The sequence below is a fragment of the Pongo abelii genome, chromosome 21, assembly GCF_028885655.2.
Source record: "Pongo abelii isolate AG06213 chromosome 21, NHGRI_mPonAbe1-v2.0_pri, whole genome shotgun sequence".
Taxonomy (NCBI): Eukaryota; Metazoa; Chordata; class Mammalia; order Primates; family Hominidae; genus Pongo; species Pongo abelii.
In genome coordinates this window covers 47197661-47222271 of record NC_072006.2, presented here as the reverse complement: position 1 = coordinate 47222271, position 24611 = coordinate 47197661, and the positions used below count along the sequence as shown (strand labels likewise).

Here is a 24611-nt window from a genome sequence, read left to right as displayed (position 1 = left end):
TTGAGCTGACATTTTAGGTCCAAAAGTTAAGAGGGAAGCTGCCACATGAAGACTTGGGGAGGAGCTGGTTATTTTCAAGGTTTTGTTTCCTCCCCAAAACGTACTTCTTCCTCAGTCTTTCCCAGATCAAAATGGCACCACCATCCATTTGGTTCTGAAACCACAAATCTAGGTGGTATCCACAATTCCTCATTCTTCCTTTCTTCCTGTCATACTCTTGGCTCCACCCTGAAAGGTATTCTTCTCCCCATCTCTGCTTGCAGCTACCATCTCTCCCCTGGACCACTGTGGTAGCCTCCTGATTAATCTTCCTGCTTCTACTCTCATCTTTCCCCACACCCTTCATTTATTCTTCATGCAGCTGTTAAGGTGTGCTGATCAATAGAGTAGCCACCAGCCGCATGTGAATATTTAAATGAAAATTAATTAAAATAGAATAAAATTAAATATCCAGTTTCTGGGTCACACCAGTCACATTTTAGGTACTCAGTAGCCACACATGGCTAGTGGCTACTGCACCTGACAATGTGGATATAGGACTTCATTGCAGAAAATTATTTTTGAGAACCCTGAGTTAGAGTGATCTTTCCAAAATAGACGCCAGCTCATGGCCCTCCCTGCTTAAAACCTCAAATATTTTCATAGCTCGCTTTAGAATAAAGCTCAAATTCTTCTTCTTCCTTTTTTTTTTTTCCTTTTGAGGCAGAGTCTCACTCTGTTGCCCAGGCTGGAGTGCAGGGGCACGATCCGTGATCTCAACTCACTGCAACCTCTGCCTCCTGGGTTCAAGTGATTCTCATGCCTCAGCCTCCTGAGTAGCTGGGATCTACAGGTGTGCACCATCACAAGCAGCTAATTTTTGTATTTTTGGTAGAGATGGGGTTTCATCATGTTGGCCAGGCTGGTCTCAAACTCCTCACCTCAAGTTATCCGCTCACCTTGGCCTCCCTAAGTGTTGGCATTACAGGCATGAGCCACCACACCCAGCTTCAAATTCTTTATTCTGACTTACAGAGCCCCACATCACCTGGCTCCTTCCCACCTGTCTGGCCTTATCTTTGCCTTTCTCTTCTCTAGCCATTACTTTCCAACTTCTTGTTTCTAAAACAAATAGATTGTTCACTACTTGGGGGCCTTTGTGAGAGTTCACACCTTGGGTTTCCTCTGCATGGCATTCCATGATGATTCCTTGTTGCCATTTAGATTTCACGACAAGTATCACCACCTCTAGGAGGCCTTCTTTGACTACCTACCATTCAGTCACTGTCATATAACCAAGTTAGGTTGTCTGTGCACTCTGGCTACTTTCTGATATTTTGCTTACTCACTTATTGTTAAATTGTCATCTGTTGTATGCCTCAGCCTACTAGTATGTGAGCTTCCAAAAGGCAAAGACCTTGTCTATCTGTTCAAGGCTATAATCCCAGTGCCCAGAGCAGTGCTTACCTCATAGTAGGTGCTCAATTAACATTTGTTCTAGAAATGAATGAATCATTGTAGGTAAGCAAGACTGCTCTAGCCCATATGGTTCTTTTGTGTGAATCAGAAAAAGTTACCTTGGGTCTAAGTCACCTTGTGTGTTGGCAATCCTGTGCAACGGAGCCTGGTGTCCCTGGGTAGGGGAGTTGGGGAATAGTTAGGGAATCTTTCTAGGAAGGAGGAATACCTAGCACAAAGTAGTTGAAGCAAGAATATACTTGAAGTGTTTGAAGCAAACAACAACAAAGACTGGTATGTTTGGAGCAGTTTGTGAAGGGGAACACAGAATGAAAAAAAAATGGAAGAAGTGGGCCGGGGGCAGACCACATGAGGCCCGGAAGGCAGTGGTAAAGGAATTGCGTTTTATTCCAAATAAAGTAGGAAGCTGTTGGAGGATTTTAAACAGGGGAGAGACATCTGATTTCTGATTTATTTATTCTTACAGTTTTATTTATTTGCCTTTGTGGGTAAGTCTGTTTTAACATTTTTCTCAGGTATATGATTTGGGGAAACTTTTAGTTTGAAGACTAGTTTTCCCAAGGGGTGGGGACTTGCTTCTCTGAAGACTGAAAAACTCTTCAAACAGCACTTTCAGATACAGCAATTAGTTTCCACACGCACTTTGACTCTTCTTTGAAATGCTTTCTGACATGCATTGCTGGTAATTTTGCAGGTTGAAATCTCTGGCTCTCTCCTAAAGGTGACAGAAGGGCAGACTAAAACTAATCAGGAGAAATTTGTAGTAGTTGATTGTGGCCATTTGTTAGGGTTTTGAAATACGAATAAAAATCGTGCACAGCGCTTCTCTTGCAATGGGAACACCTATTCAGCCTGGTGTTTGGTGTTAGAATTCATCTGCCCGTGAACATGACAGTGTGACCTCCACGTGGAAACACATTATGAACACAGCTTGAATCTGTAACTTACTGTTGTCTCAGTTTCTTCTCTGGAGACCAGAGGAAAAATGCATCCAGTTCCTCCAAAGTATTTTACCGTATTACCATGTATCTAAGATGCAATAAAGAAAAAGAAGCACCATTAGTTAAGTTGCAGCTTTCTGAGAACAACAATGTAAACATTATAAGTACACATCAATAATAAGAAGAGCCACCAATTTCAGAGAAGTTAAAATGTGAAGCAAAGCATCTATGTATCCATCCTAATCATCTGTCTATCTGTTTGGGAGCAGAGGCTAAGATTGGACTTGCTATATTCCAAATGCTTTAAATACAATCTCATTTAATCCTCATGACGACTCTTGAGGGGGGTGCTAGCATTACCCCCATGTTCTATATAAGGGAACTGAGGCACAACTTGTCAAGGTCGCATAACTATTAAGTGGCTGACCCAGGATTTCAGCACTACCTGTCTAGCTCCAGGGTCTGTATAACCACTGTAGTGTGAGAAAATGTGATAATTTGATACTGGCTGACCATCAGCCAATTAATAGTCATCTTTGTTTGCTTCTCAGTGTAAAAGCTCAAGTCTGGATCCAAATCCTTGACTGGTAGTTACCTGAGACTGATGTTACTGTTGTGTTTGACTCTTGATTTGAAACACAGGTCTATATCTTGAGATTTATATTAATAAAGCATTGTAATTATGATCCTGATACCCTGGGGATTGCCTTATACCTCGACTAAGAAGGCACATGCTTACTTCTTGCTCAAGAACAAACAGGGACTGAACTGCTGCGCTGGGAGGATGGGGCTGAGACCAGCTAGCAGGGGCATTTGTCAAAGGTAGCAAAGCCCACTGATTAACCCGGCCAGCTCTGGAGCAAGGCTGCCTAGATGTAAACCTTCATCTGCTGCTTTTGAGCTCTGTAACCTCAGGAAAGTTTCCTAGCTTTTCTGAGCCTGTTTCTTCATCCATATAATGGGTTTAACAGGTTCCCAATCTCTTATTTGCAGTCCTTGGGGCCAAATGTGCTCGGATTTAGATTTATTTAACTTTTAAAGGAAAGCAATATAGTAAATGTACCATTTATTAATAACATCCCTCAGCAGAGGCTGTGATAGCACCCTTAAATCAAGCATGTTGATATTTTTGTAGCAAAAAGTATGAATATTAATAGTAAGAAGGAGATAGAAAAAACTGTTAGTCAGTGTATATCACTTTAACTCAAATCTTAGCACCAAATAAGTCTGTATTAAACTTACGAAAAAATCGTTTTGTTTTCAAAGCTTTTGAGGATTCAGAATTCTTAAATCAGGGTTTGTGGATCTGCACCTGCCCCGTAGGTTGATTTAATGGCTTACATGGAGGTAACGTCTTTACCTAGCACATTCCATAGTGCATAGTAAAGTGCTCAGTAATGTTATCTGTTATTATTTGTACATGTATGTTCAAATCATCATTGCTGAGCAGAGGCAAGTATAGCTGGCTGAGAGACCGGTGGTAACTGGCTGAACTTTGGCTACCTTGTGGGCATAACTGCTGGATTCTGAGGCTCTGATCTGGAGCCCAGAGTACCTGGCTGCTCTTAGAACCCAGGTCCCCCTCTTCTGACTCGCACCAGCATTTTCATTGGGTTTTGGTTGTTCTGGTAAAGAAAGAAGGAAATAAATGAGAAGAATGCCTTTCCAGCCTACCCCTAGGTGGATTCATCCTTTCTGCTGAATCTTTTCTTTTTTGTGGCTATAAAATGAGGGGGAAATTGAGAACAATCACCAAAAGAGCATTTTCCTTTAGGCAAGTGTATGTGTGACACCCCATTAACGACAAGTGACATCATCTTCTATCTAGCGGAAATCAACACAATATTCACGTTAACCAGTCATCGCTGGTGCCCGAAGCGGATGACGACTTGTCAGTTTCCATCCTATCAGTCATTTTCAGGCAAACTGTGTGTGTAGATTCCACATGGGCACAGTCGAATGTTCACAACACCGCTCATTTCTCAAGTGCCTGATGGGTCCTCTACAACTAGAGCAGAGACGCGGGAGGGTCCCACTGGGGCAGATCAGAGGGCTGGAGATCAGAAGGCTTGTGATGACAGAAGGTGGGTGGAAGAGGCAGGCAGACCTAGGCCCTGGTGCCCTGGCCTGCCATTTGCTGGCTGTGAGACTTCGGTTGATGTCCACAAGCCTCAGCTTCCTTGTGCATTGAGCTAATAGTAACTCATTACCTCACCAGGTCATTGTGAGGAGTAAATGAATGATGCATATGAAAGTGATTGATTAGCCCGAAAGCTCCAGGAAATGCCAGTCTTGTTATGATGCATTTGCCTTCAGTGGACTTTTGATTTGCCCCATAGAGCACATTTTCATAACTCTCAGCCGTTCCTCTTATGTCCTGGCACCCTTCTGCATTTAAGTCTCTCAGTGAGGTGTCCACTTATTAGTTCATTTGGAACTTCGCCAGTTTGTGTGTTCAACCACACGTTTGTGTCTTCACCTACCCACCTATCCATCTCTCTCTCCACTGGATCCCTGTTGTGTGCCTGGCTAGGCTCTGGGATACAAAGATGAATCAGGTAAGGATGAACCTTGCCCTAAAGGAGATCATAGGCTGATGGAGAAATGGACAGGTCAACAGATGAGTGGAGTCAGGTGGCCGTTGTTGCTGTAACTCAGGAGTGGGCTATTGACAATAGGATGCCAGAGGAGACAACTCTGCTCTGTTAAGGGTGGCAGTAGAGGTGGAGGGAAGAGCTAAAGGAAGTCCTCAAAAAGGATATGACAGTTGAACATAGACTTGAAAGGGGGAAGGGCTTACCCAGCAAAAGGAATAGCCTGTGACAGCCTTCCATAATTGGGGCTGAATGTGGAGGTCACTTCTGGCCAGGGGAGAGGGTATTTGGGGGAATTTGTCTTGGCAGATATAAGGAATGGGAGGCTAGCTGGGGCCAGGTGGTAGGAATTCACAAGCACAGACTGCGCATTCTCGATGTTATCCTGATGTCCCTCGTTGGGTTGCCAGCATTGAGTGAAGTGTAGGGCAAGAACGTATCAGCCTTTGGTTTGAGTTTTGGAATTTCTTCGGGTGGGCTTGGAGAGGGCAAGGCTGAAGGCAGCGAGGGCAATGAGGAGGCTGTTGCGATGGTTTGAATAACAGCCTAGGAGGGAAGGAGGCAGCATGTGAGCGTGGGGGAACACAAATGCCACAAAGGTATTCGGGGGCTGGTGAATGGGGTTGGTCACTGTATTCGGTTCCTAGGGCTGTAGTAACAAATTACCATCCATTTGGTGGCTTAAAACAACACAGATTTGTTCTCTCACAGTTCTGGGGTCCACAGTCTGAAATCAAGGTGTCAGCAGGGCTGCACTTCCTTGGAGGCTCTAGGGGACAATCAGTTCCTTGTCTCTTCCAACTTCTGGTGGCTGTCAGCATTCTTTGTGGCCGCATCATTGCACTCTCTGCCTTGATCTCCACCTGGTCTGGCCTTCTTTTCCATATGTCTGTGTCTTTTCCTCTTCTGTTTTTTATAAGGACACTTGTTACTGGATTTAGGGCCCACCTTGGTAAACCAGGATGATCTCATCTCAATACCTTAAATTAATTAAATTAAATACCTTAAATTAATTACATCTGCTAAGACCCGTTTTCCAAATAAGGTCAGATTTGCACGTTCAAGAGATTAGGAGATGGACGTATCTTCTGGGGGCCACCACTCAACCCACTGCAGCCACCAAAGGGATGGAGCAGCTCCTGTTCTCAGGGTGTCTTTAAGTAGCTATAAGAGGAAGGGCTGGGCTCTTGCACAAATGTCACAGCAAACTTGAATAAACTCATCGTCTGCTAAAGAGTCATATCACCTCCCTGCGGTGCCTTTCCAAAGTCTGATGAGTAGATAATACCAGATCAAATGCCTCTCTTAAAGAAGTTGTTGTAAAAGCACAACAAATGGAAGTTAAAGTGGAGGAACTCTTTAGAAATAAAGTAGAAATTCAAGTGACTGTTATTTGTGGAGAATCTAATTTCTCTGACAGTTCCGCAGGTACATTGAAACAATCTCTTAAGGAAAATGTTTTTCTGAAGAAATTTCTCCTTGAATTTTACAAACTTTTCTCTGCCTGATGATCACGTACAATGGAATGAACTACAGCCTTGCTCTATTTTTGTTTTTCTCCTTGTTTGTGCCCAGGTGCCGTTAATAATGTTGGCAGAAGTCTGTTGCGGGGGAAGCAGCACCATTTTGATGTGGTTCACATGTGATTGCTCTTGACACCCAAGTGAAGATGCTCTAAAACCCACCGTCTTGTTCACTGGGTGTATGTTCTCAGAGTTTCTACTATAAGTTGGGCAGTACCCTCTGTTGCAGATGCAGCGACCAAACAGACACAGTCCTGCTTCTGACTTTTGGTCTCTGGGGGAAATGGATGGGCAAGCAGCTGTGACAGCTCGTGTGACATAGTGTATTGAGATCTATAATAAGAGAGCAGGAGAGACTGAGGGAACACAGAGGAAAGAGGGATTTCTACAAAAATAGACATATAAATAACCGATAAGTTTATGAAATATTACCAGCCTCATTAAACATCAGGCATGCTAATTAAGGTAAGCTACTAGGCAAGATAAAATAAAAATGGTATAATACCCAGTGTTGGCAAACATGTTAGAAAATAGTTTCACATACTGGTGGTGGAATTTTAAATTGTACAAGCTTTCTGGAAGCCAATTTGATGAAAGGTTCAAATAACCCAAAAAGGCAAATCAATTCAGATGTCACTTCCTTTCTCTGGTATTCCCAAGCTTCTCATTTTCCCCAACTCGTCTTGGCTATTCCATCATGGTTCTTACTGTGTGGAACTAGAATGACCTACCTGGGTAGTTTTCTACCCCACTGGACTGAGACCATAGCTTCTGTCTTCTCCAGTGTTTAGTGACACACTTTTCTGTACCTTCTAGCTTTGTAATAGTTTTAAGATCAAATGCTCATTGAATGTTACTGTTGTTGTAGAATTTTCCTAGCTATTCTTTGAATGTTTATTTTTATGCATCAAATTTAGGATTGCTTTTTCAGGATCCCTTCTCCACTGTCCCCAAAGAAAATTAAGTGGGGGTATTGTTTGTGATTTCTTAAATGTATAGACGAATTGAAAGAAAATCAATCAGTGCCGTATTAAGTTGTTCCATCCGTGAGCTTCATATGCCTCTATTTGTTGAAGTTTTATGGCTCTCATTTAAGTTCAGTAATATTTTTGCAAGTACTGAATCTTTCTGGTTAAGATTATTGGGGACTTTTTTAAACGGTGATAGGCTGGAGTCAGCCTGGTACCTGCTCATAAGACCTATTAAATTTTCAGAATTTCCATGAGGTGTTTGTTAAACACAGGCATTCTTAAACTTAAGTTATGGAGACCTACAACTATATACACTATATGTAAAAACAAAGGTAATTTTCAAAACTCATGACTCCCTAAGTATTTTACTACAGTTTATTATCTACACTCTTGAGGTTATTCATGTCTATCGTGTATCTGTAAGTTGGAAACACTGTATAATAGTATCTTATTGCATATCTGCCTTCAGTGATAACATGTTGGTCTTTTGAAATAGGCCATTGTGGCATTAGTTAAGCCACAGAGAGCAGCAAATACTATAAATCCGGGCCTTCTTTCCCAGAGGACCTGTTGTGAACATTTGCAATCACACCTCTGTTTATATATGAGTATTTATAGCATTTTGTGTGTGTGTGTATTTATAGAATAGGATGTCTTCTTCCCTGGCGTTATCTTTCCAAATTGGTTGGTAGGGTTATATGAAAAAGCAGTGAGTTTACTTATTTACTTTTATGCTGGATATCTTACTGAATTTGATTATAAATTACGATAATTTTTCTGTTGATAACCTTGGATTTAGTAGGTAGAGAATCTCTTTAAAATAATAATTGAACTCTTTTACTAAGAATTTAAATCAAGAATGGATATTCTAATCAAATACAGTTTGGCATCTATTGATATATGTTTTTTAACTTAAAATATGTTCCTCTTTGGATTAAACCTATTAATTGATTTATGAATGCCGAAATATCCTTGTTTTGTTCGAACTTTGGCCTCATGGTCAGATAATACAACATAAAAACATTTGAAAATTATCTGCTGATGGTTTTTTGTGGCCTTATTGATATTTTAATCATCACTGAAAAAATACTCAAAGCACAGGAAAACTAATTAATTCCATGTAGGGAGAGAGGTTTGATATATGTCTTTAAATCAATGTTACTAATTATATTAGTCATGACTTCCTTATTTAAATTTTTCCTTTTTGATCTGTCAGGACTTAAAGAGAGTTGTATTAAATTCTCAAACTATTACTGTATTTTTGTTGATTTCTGGGTTTCTAACAGTTTCCTTTCTATATCTCAGTGCATTGCTACCTGCTACAGAAAAGGTCATGATAGTTGATATATTTCTTTGTGAATTATACCTTTTATCAATGTAGAATAGCTTTTTTGGTATTGTTCAATGACTTGTCTTTGAATTTTACTTTGATATGGATATTGGTACATCTGCATTTTTTTGCTATTGACATTTTCCTGTTAAATCCACCCATGCTTTCAAATTTAACCTTTTGGCAATCTAATTGCTTAAGATCACATCTTATGGAAAATATTTCGATATACTTGATTTTTGACTCAGTCTGTGAGACAATTTCTTTTGCTAGAGAAGTTGAGGTAATTTATACTAATATGATAACTATATTGTGTCTGACTTTTATCTCACTTAATGCTTTCTATTTCTTATGCTTGTTTTTAAATTTGACTTCCTCCCTAACTCCCTACAAGCAGTAGGTTGCAGGGGCTGGCAACCTACTGCCTGTTTTTGACAGCACATAGGTTAGGAATGGTGGATTTACATTTTTAAAGGGTTGCAAAACAAAACAAAGAACAGACAGCAGCAATAACTGGATGTAGCCCGAAAGCCTGAACTATTTGCTGTTTGGCCCTTAGAGAGCTTGCTGATTCTGTGGTGGGTGATTAGGTTTTCTATTATATTCTGCTTTTGGTTTTACTCTTGGATACATTTAGCTGCCTGAAGTATGTATCTAAATTTAATTTTTCCTAAAACTTATTTTTAATTGTCTTCAAAATACAAAGTATTTTATTGGCTTTCCCCTGTGCAGGGTAGGGTGGGTGGCATAGTTTGATCTACCCTCATATAAGCCTTACTCATTTTCTCAGTTGTTGATGGTAAGTATGGGATTTTTATCCATGTTTCTGATTTAATAATTATTATTTAAACTTATATCTCTGTATCTTTTACAAAGAACTATTTATAGCATTTATATTCTTTCTGTAACTGAATTTACATCAATTTTTAAGAAAATTTCATATTTAATTTGCTTGGGCACTCCCTACCAACCTTTAAAAATTAACTACTCATTTTTTATTTTTAAAAAATGACCCCATTTGGTTAGGTTTTTTTTTTTTTTTTTTTTTTTTGAGACAGAATCTAAAATCTGGCTCTGTTGCCCAGGCTGGAGTGCGGTGGTGCGATCTCGGCTTACTGCCTCCTGGGTTCAAGCGATTCTCCTGCCTCAGTCTCCTGAGTATCTGGAATTACGGGTGCTCGCTACCGCATCTGGCTAATTTTTGTACTGTTTTTATTTTTATTTTTATTTATTTATTTATTTTTTTGAGACGGAGTCTTGCTCTGTCGCTCAGGCTGTAGCGCAGTGGTGCAATCTAAGCTCACTGGAAGCTTCACCTCCCAGGTTCACGCCATTCTCCTGCCTCAGCCTCCCGAGTAGCTGGGACTACAGGCACCTGCCACCATGCCTGGTTAATTTTTTTGTATTTTTTAATAGAGATGGGGTTTCACCATGTTAGCCAGGATGGTCTCGATCTTCTGACCTCCTGATCCGCCCGCCTCGGCCCCCCAAAGTGCTGGGATTACAGGTGTGAGCCACCGTGCCCAGCTTGTACTGTTTTTAGTAGAGACTGGGTTTCACCATGTTGGCCAGGCTGGTCTTGAACTCCTGACTTCAAGTGATCCGCCCACCTGGCCTCCCAAAGTGTTGGGATTACAGGCGTGAGCCACGGCGCCTGGCCTGGTTAGGCATTTCTTTTAGTATTTGGCAGAAGGAGGAAGTAAATGGTGGTGGTAGTGTTTCTGTACATCCTTTCTGAGTCCTTTTACATTTGTAAATACTTTTCTGCTTCTTCCATAAATGAACAGAGTGCTTTAAATCCTGCAGATATTTAATCATTAGCGTTTTCAGCCCAGTATTGTAGAGAAATCTGAGATCAGTCATTTACTTATGTAAATGTTTATCCATATAAATACCTTGTTTTTTTTTTTTTATGCTTGGAAAAATGTTATTCAGGATGTTTAGGACATTCAGTATAGCTTATTTTTAAATCTGTTCTAAAGTTTTTTTTTTTTTTGTAATTTAGGTATTCTCATCATCCATATAACATATCTCTTTTGCCTTTCGTATTTCTAATTTACTTCTGGTCATTTTATTATTGGGAGCTTTCTATCTGCACTGGTACCTGTACCAACAGGCTTACCCAGTATGCTAAAGTTTCAGTGCTCTTTGAACTCTCTATGGAAATTCTGCATTTATTATGTTGTTCAACATTAATGCCTCAACTAATGATAGGAAGATATCAACCCTGTAAACTAGGCAGAAGATGTAGAAGCTGAGAGTTAATTTTGCATTCTCTACTCTTCTTTTGGATACATTACCTGTATTCATTTTCTACTGCTGCTGTAACAAGTTAACACAAATTTAGTGGCTTAAACCAACACAGATCTGTTCTCTTCCAGCTCTGGAGGTCAGAAGTCTAAACTCAGCAGGGTGACAGCAGGACTGCATTCCTTCTGGAGGCTTTAGGGGAGAATCTGTTTCCTTGCCTTTTTCAGCTTCTAGAGGCCACCTGCATTCCTGGGCTCATGGACTTGCATCATTGCAGTCTCTGCTTCCATCAGCACGCCTCCTTCTCTGACCCTCCCGCCCCGCTCCTTCACTTATAAGGACGTTTGTGATTACATTGGGCCTCACTGGATAATCCAGGCTCCTCTCACCACTCAAGATCCTTAGCTTCATTACATCTGCAGAGTCCCTTTTGCTGTGTGAGGTAGCATATACACAGGTTCTGGGGATTAGAATGTGGACACTTATTTTTAGGGGCCCGTCATTCAACTGACCACAGTACCCCTCCCTGGTGAGTGTGGGGGCCCCCTCCCACATGCTCTTCCTTTAGAAGGCAGTTGAGTTGGTTTCTTTTCCTCTCCCCTGCCGCAAAGCAGGGCACACCCCACATCTTTGCTCATTTCTGTGAAGCATCTGTGATGTGGAATAACATTGTGTTAACCTTTTCCTCTGTTCCAGGACACTCATTCTACTTCCTTCTAGTGAAATGTAGCTATAATCTTTCTTTTTAAGGACTTACTTCCTATTTTCCTTATTGAACCAGCACACATTTGTGCATAATAACTAAAATATCCAACGTCTCTGAGTAAGGGTATCACAGTATGGAGGTCTGCTTGGAATAAGGGATAAAATAAGGTTTTGTTTTTGGAGCACGAACAGCACCATAGCAATCTTTATCACCACCTTCTTTTCTTCTTCATTTCTGGAAAGTTCTACACAGTGCTGCTTCTGTATTCCACAGTTCTGCTCCTTACAGCATTAAAATTTTTTTTATCAACAATTGGATTTCAAACAGGCTTTTCTTTATTTTAATTACCTGTCTTCATGTTTTTTCTAGCTTTTAAAACCAAATCTCTTTTTATCTGTTTATCTCATTTTTTTAATAAAAAGAATTGTTTTTCATGGAAACCAGGTTTTCTTGAATTTATGAACACAAAACAGATAGTCTGAAATTTAATGGCGTTTCATGCAATAAATCATCTTAGAAAAATATATATTTTCTGCATACTTCATTCTTATTTAATTTACAAAATATCTTCCTAGGCCCCATATTGGTTATAGTTTTTCATTCTTAGTGATTTACAAATGGGAACAGCTATACCTGTATGGGTATATTCTCCCAACATAGGGAAATGAATTATTTAGGGTGCTTCTTACTTTCTGCTCTGGTGCTGTTTACGACATCCTTGTATCACTGTGGCAACTGCTGCTTGTATTACCTTCTGGTTGTTTAGCAACCCAGTTGCTTAAGGGCTGTGTGTGTATACGTGTGTGTACTTGTGTGCATGTATGTAGTGTGATCCCAATACTGGGGGGAGAGGAAACAGTGACAGACTACACATACCCAGAGAGAAGGTATTTCAGTTAATGTGACTACATGAGATATTTTGCTATTGCTAAGGTCTAATGTTTGTATCCCTTGAAAATTCATGTTGAAACTTAATCCCCAATGCAACAGTATTAAGAGATGGGGCCTTTAGGAGGTTCTTAGGTCATGAGGGCTCCGTCTTCATGAATGGGATTAATGCTTTCATAAAAGGGCTAGAGGGAGCTTGTTACGTCCTCCAGCTCCCCTTCCACCATGTGAGGACACAGCAAGAAGGTGCCATCTTGGAAGCAGAGAACAGGGTCTCACCAGACACCAAACCTGCCAGCACCTTGATCTTGGACTTCTCAGCCTTCAGAACTGTGAAAAATAAACATCTACAATTGATAAATTACCCAGTCTAAGGTATTTTGTTGTATCAGCAGAAGTGGACTAATAAATCAGTGAAAATATTTATTAAAATTGACATATGATCTAGTTGGTGACTGTATATGAGAGAGTTCCTAGTAGCTAGTAAATAGGTTGGGTGGTCAGAGTCCAGACTTGCTCATTGTCACCTAAGAACCCAGACACTCCGTAAGTAGATGATGGGAGGGACAAGGTGTCTGAAAAGGGGGCCAGCCCTTGGAGATGAGAGTGATGATGTTCTAGGAACCTGAGTATGGGATGAGATGAGCTCGCGAGGTCCCTGGTAAGGAGTGAGTCCCCTCCGGAAGATAAGGCACTGTCCATTGTCGGGTGGGCTATTTCTATGTCTCCTGTCCTTGTTCTCTCTTGGACTCCCCCTACGAACTTAGGAAATCTTTCTGCAAGTTGCAGCCAGTGTCAGCTGTTCACAGAGCCAAGGAAGGGCTTGTGCATGGGTTCTGGCCTTAAAGAAGGGAGCAGAGCTCCCTTGGGGTAGGCGCTAGTGGAAGCTAGAAACAAGGAGGATTCACGCAGAAGGTGAAAGTCAGCCTGAAACCCTGCGGTTTTGTTTTATTTTTTTCCACTTGTTATACCTGTGCTGAATTTTGAGGGGATTTGGCTTTATTATATGGTGGAGGCCGGTCACAGCATCTCTCTGAACCTCTGTTTTCTCATCTATAAAATGGGGATAATAGCAATACCTACTTTCAAGGGCTTTTCTGTGAATTAAATGAGATGATGCATCCGAAGTACTGGTCTCAGTCCCTGGCACAGGAAGCTATGCTCGGTCACATCTGGTTTTCCTTTCTCCTCCTTGACTTCAAGATATTCCGCTTAGTTTAGGGCGAGAAATTAGTTATGTCTTTTGGTGATCACCGTTTCTCTAACTTTTTATTTTTATTTAATTTTGCAAGTACTTACGTAGCACTTTCTATGAACCAGGTGCTATTCTAAGCACTTGACGTACATGAGCTCGTGTAATCGTCATAAGAACCCTATGAGGTAGGTACTATTTTACAGATAAGAAAGCTCACATAGAAAACTTAATGAACCTGCCCAAAGACACCCCACTAGGTTCAAACCCAAGTAGTCCAGTTTCGGGTTACTTTTAACCATTAGGCTAACCTAATTAGGTTAGGGTATTGAATACAATTAAGTTACATTCTATAAAAGAATAGTTGAGAAATGAGTTGGGAAAAGATACTGGGTGAACTGAAACATTTAATTTAAGACAGAAAGTGGGAATACTAAGCGAATTCAGAGGGTGGAGGTTGCATCATATTATTGTCATTAATCAATGCATATTGATTTTCCAGGCAAATACTGAGCTATATTAAGGCTGCAGAGGCAGAGTTGCCACCTTGAAAAAGTGGGTCTCTCTCAGGAAGAGGTTCATAAGTTAACAGCCGAGGGGTGATAGGTTGGGTGACAATACATCTTGGTGTGCTGGGGTTTGTGTCTATTGTTCCCCAGTATGATTATTAATAGCAGTCCTTTTCTCTCTTAAAAGTGTCCTAGTGTAGATGATAAATTATGTGTTCCCCTAGTAAAGGGGCAGTGGGAGGTGCAGGGAACAATGTGGAGGGGAGAAAAATGTTCTAGCCCAATGTTGTGTAGGGTTGGTGAGGCCACTTGGCTCCCTGGCCATCATTTATCTATCTGCAAATGATTTGGTTGGACTAGACACTTTTTATGTTTGTCTATAGGTTTCCTTTCTTCCTTCCTTTTCTTCCCTTCTCCCCTCCCTCTCCCCCCACCTTTCCTCCTCACCCTTCCTCCCTTCCTCCTTTCCTCCCTTCTTCCCTTCCCCACCATTCCCTCTCCTCCCTTGCTTCCTTCTTCCCCTCCCCTCCCTTCCCCTCCCTTCCCGTCCCCTCCTCTCCCCTCCCCTCCCCTCCCTTCCCTTCCCCTCCCCTCCCTTCCCTTCCCCTCCCTTCCCTTCTCCTCCCTTCCCGTCCCCTCCTCTCCCCTCCCCTCCCCTCCCTTCCCTTCCCCTCCCCTCCCTTCCCCTCCCCTCCCTTCCCTTCCCCTCCCTTCCCCTCCCCTCCCTTCCCTTCCCCTCCCTTCCCTTCCCCTCCCCTCCTCCCTTCCTCCCTTCCTCCCTTCCTCCCCACCCTTCCTCCCTTCCTCCCTTCCCCACCCTTCCCTCTCCTCCCTCTCTTCCTTTGCTCCCTCCCCTCCCCTTCCCTCCCTCCCTCTCCCCTTCCCTTCCCTCCTCTCCCCTTCCCTTCCCTCCTCTCCCCTTCCCTTCCCTCCTCTCTGCCTTCCTCCCTCTCTCCCTTCCTCCCTTTCTCCCTTCCTCCCTTTCTCCCTTCCTCCCTTTCTCCCTCTCCCTGTCTCCCTTTCTCCGTGTCCCCCACCTTCTCTCCCCCACCCCACCTCTCCCTCTCTCTGTCTCTTCTTCCTAACCTGCCTAGCCTCTCGAGGTACACATTAGGGGATGAAACTCACCCCTGCAAGCAAGCATGCTATGTCATTTGCATGTGAGGCACAGAGCCTGTCTGCTGCTCTCTCTGCTGAACTCTTTTTGGGTCCCTTGCTTGACTGACTGCAATAAATGAGGTGTCATTTAAGAGTGCATGATGTGGAGATCACAAGTATTGGTCCCAAAGTACCCAATATTAATTGATAAAAAAGTAATTAATGGAAATCTAATTAAAGCAGACATTCTGCACAGGGCACTTCTGGAATCCTGGGACCATCTCAATTACCAACTTTCCTCTGAGCTAATAATGTGTAATTGGGAGGTTTTAGGCTCTAATGGAAGAGATGAATAAAAAAATTAATTAATGAGAAAGAAAATTAAATCTGAGTTTGTTAAAAAATTTCCAGAGATGGGTACAGTGCAGTGTAACAGTAGGTATTAGAAGGTTTATTAATGAAAATCTTTACAAGTGACAGCATCTCGCTTGCAGAACTGACACCCCTCTTCCATGCCTTGCCTCACCCTGTGTCATTTGTCTCTATTAGATAGCATCTGATGTCAGCCTGGGCTCTGAGAACCAAGGGACAGTCTTAATGTGGAAGAATCAGAAGTTTTCCCTTATTCCTGAGGAGAGAAAGTATGCTCTGACGTCTGTCTCCAGCAGTTTCTCCGATATAGAAATCAGTAAACAAAGACTGAGTCTCCCAGTCTTTCAAAAAGAAATACAGTGTTAAATCAATGTATGAGATTAAAAATACATTTACTTTACCTACAGCTATATGAAAAATTAACACCCTTCCATATGCAGGAAACCTGTTTTTATAAATGTTTATGAGCAGTTGACGTTTACGAGGGCCCCTAATTAGATTGGCTTGCCGTGTACTGCTGCGTACTGCCACTCGACCTTTGGCATGATTCATTATTCTGCTTTATTGATCTGTAGTTAATCACTTCTAGGTTTCGATTTTTCTCTATCAAATGAGCTGGGGAGTTCAGGCATGCTCAGGGCAGCTTTTGATGCTGTCCTAGGTGTTTCTAACATTTCGTGACCACAAAAGTCACTTGGAGAGCTTGTTAAAAATATGCAGACTCCATGGTTGAATCTCCCAATGAAACCGCTCCTTTAGTTCTGGGTGTGGCCCAGAAATCTGCATTTCCAATGGGTGGTTTAGATCCAGGTGACTTGGGCGCTGGGGTGGCTGGTGAGTTGAATGCTTTTTGCCACTGAATGAAGGAACACTCATTTTTGGATTCAAAGACATGGTATCTTGGACTCAGTTTATGTGCCTCCTAGATTCACTTGGCCCACCTGTTCCCCAAGCCTTGACTTCTTGGCCAGTGCGTAGTCCTGATCGTTGCTGCTGTCACCTGTACTCTTAACAACACTGACTGTCTCATTTCCCCTAGGGGAGAAGGTGAGACTTTGTCACAGTCTCCTCTGCCCTTTCTGCCCAGGTGGGAGCTACAGAGTCTTTGGTGCCCACGTGTGTTAGGCCATTCTTGCATTGCTGAAAGAAATACCTGAGGCTGGGTAATTTATTAAAAAAAAAAAAAAGAAGAAGAGATTTAATTGGCTCATGGTTCTGCAGGCTTCCAGAAAGCATGGTGCTGGCATCTGCTTGGCTTCTGGGGAGGCCTCAGGAAGCTTACAATCAAGGCAGAAGGCAAAGGGGAGCAGGTGTCTCACATGGCTAGAGTAGGAGCAAGAGAGAGAGTCTTTGGGGGAGGTGCCACAAACTTTCAAACAACCGGATCTTGTGAGAACTCAATCACTATTGCGAGGAGAGCACCAAAAGGAGGTGCTGAACCATTCATGAGGATCCCACCCCCATGATCCAATTGCTTCCCATTAGGTCCCACCTCCAGCACTGGGGATTACAGTTCAGTATGAGATTTAGAGGGGATAACATCCAAACTGTCTCACCAAGTTTGGGCAGACAATGCTTGGAAAAACCCCATACCACGGGGTAGGATCTGGCTTTTCCAACGACTGCATGGAGGAGCTTGAGTATCACAACCTGCACATGCAATAGAGTTAACCACCTGTGTTTGGGGGGGAAAGCTTTAACCAGAGGGCCAGGAACCAAGGCAGCAGATAATTCCTCTCCCTTCCTCTCCTGGAAGGGAATGCGCTAAGGCCAAGGGCTTCCACACTGCCGTGTGCCCAAGCAAGCGGTGATATTTCCTGGCAAAGCTGTGGCCGGCCCAGGGATGCACTACCTTGTATAGGTTCATCCCCCTTCCTTCCTTCCTTCCTTCCTTCCTTCCTTCCTTCCTTCCTTCCTTCCTTCCTTCCTTCCCTCCCTCCCTCCCTCCCTTCCTCATTTCCTCCCTCCTTCCTTCCTTCCTTCCTTCCTTCCTCCCTTCCTTCCTTCCTTCCTTCCTTCCTTCCTTCCTTCCTTCCTTCCTTCCTCTTTTTCCCTCACTTTTTCTGCCTTGCCTTTGCCCCTGCAGTGAAGTCTTCATGAGAATATACTGCCTCAGCCTTTGTTCCTGGGCTGCACTGTGGTTTGTGGGCTGGGGATCAAAGTCAGGTAGTCTTCCTGAGCCTCAGCCTTTGCGTCTGGAAAATGAGGACAGTAATCTCACTACTTTACTCATGAAGAAATTGTAAAGCTTAAGGAACAATAACGTAAGTATAAGTAAAAGGATAATGTTATAATAAATAAGTGTAAATAATCATACTAATTACAGTTATGCCCCTCAGTTATGACAACTGAGGCTTATTCTTGGGAGGCCTCAGGCATGCACTTAGTAGGGTGAACCAAACCTACATTGTCCTTGAACTGTGCTTTCCAGAATGTGTTCCACAGCCTGTTAAAAGATGCTGCCTGTGACAACAAACATAAAAAGCAAGTATGGGAAATTCTGGGATTGTAGGCTTTTAATGCAGGACCTCGTGGGGTCTGAATTGCCATGTTTCTCAGCGGTGCAACTTTACTAACTGGCCAGTAACCTAGAGTAACCAAGTTATTTAATGTATCTGTGCCTCGCAGGGCTATGGGAAGGATTAACGGTGTTAATACAGATAAGCTTGTAGAATAGTGCCTGGTACACAGTAAAAGCTCAATAAATATTGATGATGATCATTAATATGATTTATATTGATATGGCAACGTGTGTTGTGCATCACTAAGAGGGGGATAGAGCGTGTGGCATTTCTTAAACTCATGTTGTCCATAGGGAATGAGCTTCTATGTAAATCCTCCTCCCTCTCCTCCCTGGCCCTTCCCTCTTTCTCCTTTCTTTTCCCCTTCTACCCTTCCTTAACCTTCTCCTCTCCCTTCTCCCTCTTCCTCTCCTCCCTGCCCTTTTCTTCTTTCCCTCCCTTCCCTCTTCCCTCTTCCTCTCCTCCCTGCCCCTTCCCTCTTTCTCCTTTCTTTTCCCCTTCTACCCTTCCTTAACCTTCTCCTCTCCCTTCTCCCTCTTCCTCTCCTCCCTGCCCTTTTCTTCTTTCCCTCCCTTCCCTCCTCCTTTCCCTCCCTTCCCTCCTCCTTTCCCTTCTCTCCTCTCCTCTGCCATCGTCTTCTCCTAATATTGTGACTCTAAGGATGTCTCCTTGGACAAAGGTGACCTAGAAAGAAGTGAGTGACCAGCATCATTTAAATCCTGGATATATTGCTCAGCTCAGGTCAAATTAGAGATACGGTAGCCTCTCTAGAGTTTATGCCATTTTTCTTCTGCAACAGGAAATCTCTTTTGCTTCCTTTCTTCCTCCCCTCCCCACACACCCTTCCTTTTTAGGAAGGTGACTGCAAATGGTAAAAAAAAAAAAAAAAAGCAACCACACATGTTGACTGAGCATCTTCTGTGTAGCACTTACTGCTGAAGATGTGGATAACACACTGCGCTTGCCTTTCTGGAACTTGCAGGTTGGCAGAGCTGTCTGATAGGCAAACTGTTGGACGTATCATCAGGTCATGGCTTAACTGTAGGAGACAGAAAGTGATAAGAGGTGCTGGGATGCTGTCCTCCCAGACCAGGGGAGGGAGATTTGGCCCAGGAGCACCCACCCAAGTCTTCCATCAATTCCTTCCTCCAGTCCTGCTCACCAAACAAGAGCCTTATCATGATTTTGCTTCCCCAAAGTTCCCTCTAGAGAAGAAGGCACTGACTAGATAACAGGAAAATCTGATCTGCTTGCAAGGTCTGTTTCTCCTGGGAAATCAACAGCCTGGAATGCAAGTTACACATCAACCTCTTATGAGTTGGATCTACTGAGTTAGTCTCGCTGAGACCAGTCAACTCTGGCAGGATTGAACTAACGATGTGCAGAGTCGAGGGCCCACCCTCAGCTCAGGTGACCATACCAGGGTCCAGCCATCCCATGGGAGGTCTTAGAGTCCCTCCTCCCCCTGTGACATCTCCTAGACTCGTCCATTATCTCCCAGGCTGTGATATAGCCATTCACGGCAGTGATTCTCAATCTCAGGTGATTTTTCCCTTCAGGGGATATATGGCCATTCTGGGGATATTTTTGCTTGTCACAATTGAAAGGGGTATTAATGGTATCCAGTGAAAGGGGAAAGGGATGCTGCTAAGCACCCTACAAAGCACTGGACAGCCCCCTCCAACAGAGAAGAATCTGGTCCAAAATGCGAATAATACCAAGATTGAGAAACCCTGGTCTAGCCAGGCTCAGTCATCTGAGGTCTTCCATGGAGAGACTAAGAAATTGGCAAGGTGGAATTCTGCTGCCTTTACATAAATGGGAGGGCTCAGCTTCTCCATGGGCTGGGCAGCTTTAGATGTATGACTCTTCTGAGTGCTGGGGCCAGAAGGTCTTCTAGTAGTGTGGTAGACTCTATTCTACAGGGTTAACTGCAGGTGGAAGTGAGAAGATACTTCCCCCGCCAGGAACAGAGGTCATCTGAGCTCTTCTGCAAGTGAACAACAAGTTATAGCTTAACTACAGACTCACCTATACTTTTATCTTGTGTGATTCACCTAGGGATGGCAGTGGGTACCATGGCAGGGGCACTTGGAGTCAGTTAGATCTGCTTTTGAATCCCAGCTCTACCTCTTACTGAGCTGTGTGACCTCTGGTACATTTCTTAACATCTCTGAGCCTCAGTCTTCTGCACACTGTGGATGGCCATGCCTGCCTCCACTGTGCACCTGCTAGCTGAGACCTTGGCAATGGTGGAAGGCACAGCTCTGTCTACCCTCCCCACCTTTATGCAGCCTTGCCCCTCTGCTGACTCTCAGAATACCTACTCAAGGGAGCTGTCATTTAGTTTAGATTTGGTTTCCTTTCCTCCACCCTCAGAACTTCCTTTGGGTTGGCTTGGTCCAGTTTTCTTTGCAGATTCTGCAGCGGCACAGAGTGTTGTTAAAAAGAGAAAGGCTGGTGGGGAAGGAACCCATTTAAGGCATGAGCTGAAGGGCATGAAAGTGGAGGTAATGGCTTTTCTGGGTTCAGATCTGTGTCTACAAAGGGACTATTTATCCAACCTAAGATTTTTTTTAAGAGTATATACAAAAGAATCCACCCTCTCATTTGTTAGGTACCTGCTGTTAGTGCTATTGTACCCATTTTAATGGTGAGAAAAAGAGAGCCTCAGAGAGGTTCTGTGTCTGCGCATAAAGCAAGATGATGGTAGATCTATTTCCAGACCCCCTGCTTTGTAACCCATTCTCAGGATTGTCATGTGGACCAAATGGAATAGTGCATTTATGTACTCAGTGAGGTAACTGGAGCATATTAGTGCTTGGTAGTGATTAAGTCGATCTAGAGCAAACACTTATATACTGCTTACTGTATTCCAGGTGGTGTTCCAGCTGCATTACATATTTGCACACCTTAGTTATCATAAGCCTAGAAGAAGGTACTTATTCCCATTTGACAGATAAGGAAACTGAAGCACGTAGAAGTTGTGCAGATTGCCTAGGGTAATGGAGCTAGTAAGTGGCAGAATTGAGGTTTAAAGCAGGCAGTCTAGCTGTTCCAGTGTCCCTGCTTTTTGTTCCTATGCTGTTTTGCTTAGATTTCTGCCTAGTTATTCTTATTTTTGTTCTCACTGTCCTTCATAGCTACGCAGAGGCAAGATGATTCTGATGGAGGAGGACACAATCCTAGTTTATGCAGCCCTTTGATTCTGGCTCCATGAAAGTTCAATTTTGGTGATTGTGCCAACTGCGATGGATGGGCCTAGGCTTCTGAAGTGGTTTTAATGGCTAGATGGTGGCATGACGTGTGGACTCGTGTGGAGCAGGCTTGTGGCACATAGCTAGTTGCATCCTTGGGAGAGGGGAGGAAGTAGGCTGGACACTGTGTGGCCACATGACCCTCCTCTGCTATGCCTTTGAGTCTCTCTTGACCTTCTGACTACTGTTTAACCCTAATAGCATTTAGTATTCCTCACAGCTCATAGCCTGGGGTCAAGAAGCAGGGATTTGAGTATCTTTCCCTAAAATGGAGGCTTTTGGTGTTAAAAACATTTTCTTGGCCAGGCCCTATGTCTGACTCTGTCACATACTTCATCTCATTTATTCCTCATAGCAACTCTGGGAGATAGGTACAATTATCTACAATCTACAGCTGAGGAAATTGAGGCTTACACAGCATGTAAGTGGCTGAACTGAGATTTAGACTCAGGGCTGTGCAACTCCTATCAAGGCCTGCTGATAACCCTTGAATCTATTTCTGTCTCCCTGTATCCACTGCTGTTATCCTAGACCAAGCTACCATCAACTCTCACCTGGATCATGGTAATAGATGATGCACTCCTCTCCCTGCACCCACTCTTATTGCCTTAAATCTATTTACTACTTTAAAGATATTGAAATCTTAGGTCCTCAAGGATTGGGACCTTATCTCAGATATCCAGTGCTGAATCCTCAGTGCTTTTCACATGTTGCCTGGTACATGGTAGGTGCTCAAAAATGTAAATGAATAAATGGATGGATGATTAGATTTACATCTTAGAAAAATTATGCTGATGGGTGATTTCTCTATCATCCATCCATCCACCTGCTTACCCACCCACCCATCTATTTATTCATCTATCCCTCTCCCGTCTGTCCATCTATCCATCTGCCCATTCATCTGCCCATCCGTCCACTCATCCCCCATCTACTCATCCATCAACCATCCACACATTTATAATTCATCTCCATCCATCCATCCAACCCTCCATGAATCCAACCATCCATCCATATACCCACCCGTCCATCTACCCACGTATTCATCCATCTCCTGTTTACCCATCCATCTATCATATATTCACACATGCATGATTCATACCCATCCATGCATCCCTCCATCCATCCTTCATTCTCTCACCTATCTATCATTTTATTTCTATTCATCCAACCAGCCATTTATCAGAACAAGAAAAAGGCAAAATACATTTAGTACTGTTAGGTCAGAAGTAAAAGTGCTCTTTGATGAAGAAAACATCACACTATTTCTTATTTTAAGTACTTATTTTAAGTAGTACTTGATTGAAGCAGACAATTTTCATGAGTTAACATGTGCCTCAAAATTTGGACCTTCATCTAAAATACTAAAATATAACCTGTGCCTTTTCTAATTTTCTCTGTAGATGATCAGAGACAGCATGAGCAATTCAAATACAGGCTAAACTCTGTTTCCTTGCAGCTAGAAAGCCACTTGCACTTTGGGGTGCAAAACAGAGATTACAGACATATTAATATTTAAGAGCATGGAGACTGTCTAAAGCTAAGGTATAGGCATGTAAAACATGTACCCGATTACAGAGTAGATTTTTTAATGTCTAGATGGAAGGCTGTGGTGCCCCCTCTGTACTGTCTCAGTCCACCTTCTTGGTTACCACCCCAGAACACCAGGGATCCCAGTTCTCCCTCTCAGGTTGGGGTTTGGAGCTATTGGCACTATGAGGGGATGCTAGGGATTCCATGCTGTTTCCACAGACTTCTGCCCATGGTCATAGTTAACAAAGGCAGCTAGGTGAGAAGGGACAGGATTACCGGTGCAGGAGCCTCATAAATATGAGATGAGATGGCTGGGATGGAAATGAAAGTTGAGATGCTCAAAAATAAAGCGTGAAAGAGTCCTGGCCCCATATAAGAACAGGATTGATCTCTGTACGCTGACAGAATGTACGATTTCCCTTCGTTTTACTACAGTGCTTCTGTTTCTATAGAAACCACCAATTTTATAGACAGATCAGCTCTGTGAGAAGGCATGGGGAGTTCAGTTTGAAGCCAAGTGCCGTCAGGGCACCAGTGCTCCCAACCCTGAGGAGGGGGCTTTCTTCTTTGCTAGCTAACTAGCTCTCCTGGGGATGGTTAATGATTACTAGGCTTGGATTCTGTCACTGTTATTATAATAACACTTGCAGTACTGCTTTGCTGCCACAGAGTCCCAAAGACACGGTTAGTTCTAGGACTCACAGAACATTTTCACAGAGGGCAGTGGCACTCAGGCCTTCTTCCTTCCTTTCATTCGTTCATTGGATACATACTGGATGTCAGCACCAGCCACTGTGCCGAGCCCTGGAGTAGTACAAGGTATGGTAAGGGAGAAAGACGGGCAAATCAATAACTTTGTCTCAGTTCTACAACAGAGGTTTTTCTGGCCAGGGTGACCTTAGAGAGTAGTGTTTGGTTTTGGGTAGATTTCAGGAATGGTTTGGCAAACATAAAAAGTAGCTGAGTGGTTCAGTTACCTTTGCTGCATAACAAGGTACTTCAAAACCTAACAATGTAAACCAACGACTGTTTAATGTGTTCATGATTCTGTGGGTTATGAATTGGAGCAGGCACATTGGAAAAGTTTGTCTCCGCTCCATAGTATTTGATGCTTCCGCTGGGGTGGATCAAAGGCAAAAAATGGCTAGCCAGCTGAAATGAATCCGTATAACTGGAACCTTGCTTCTTCTTCAAGTGGCATTTGCTAGAACTGGAATATCCAAGAATGGCTGCTCTACTCACATGACTAGCACCAAGGCTGAGAAAACTGGAATAGCTGGAGGGTAGTTGACATTGCACTCTGTCTCTACATGGCTTCTTCCTTTGGCTAGCTTGGGCTTCCTTCCATCATGGCCACCTCAGAATAGACCAACTTCTTCAGTGGCAGTGGATGTTGTGAAGTTTATTATGACCTAGGCTCAGAAGTTCCAGAACATCACTACTACTGCATTCTATTGGAGAAGAAAATAA

The 24611-nt window shown here is 43.0% G+C and overlaps 1 protein-coding gene and 1 long non-coding RNA gene across 8 annotated transcripts in view; one reads left to right on the top strand and one right to left on the bottom strand.

Annotated features, from left to right (window-relative positions):
- PTPRT (protein tyrosine phosphatase receptor type T) overlaps positions 1 to 24611 on the top strand; it is a 1130568-nt gene that overhangs the window by 216843 nt on the left and 889114 nt on the right. The gene's annotated exons all lie outside the window — the stretch shown is intronic.
- LOC103888799 (uncharacterized) lies at positions 1825 to 24569 on the bottom strand. Of its 2 annotated transcripts, XR_008517188.1 has the most exons (3): positions 24384 to 24569; positions 19288 to 19393; positions 1825 to 2487 (listed from the first exon to the last, which is right to left on the bottom strand). It is a non-coding gene; the product is annotated as an uncharacterized LOC103888799 (long non-coding RNA). The 2 variants fall into 2 exon arrangements; XR_008517187.1 differs by lacking the exons at positions 19288 to 19393; positions 24384 to 24569 and adding an exon at positions 4074 to 4593.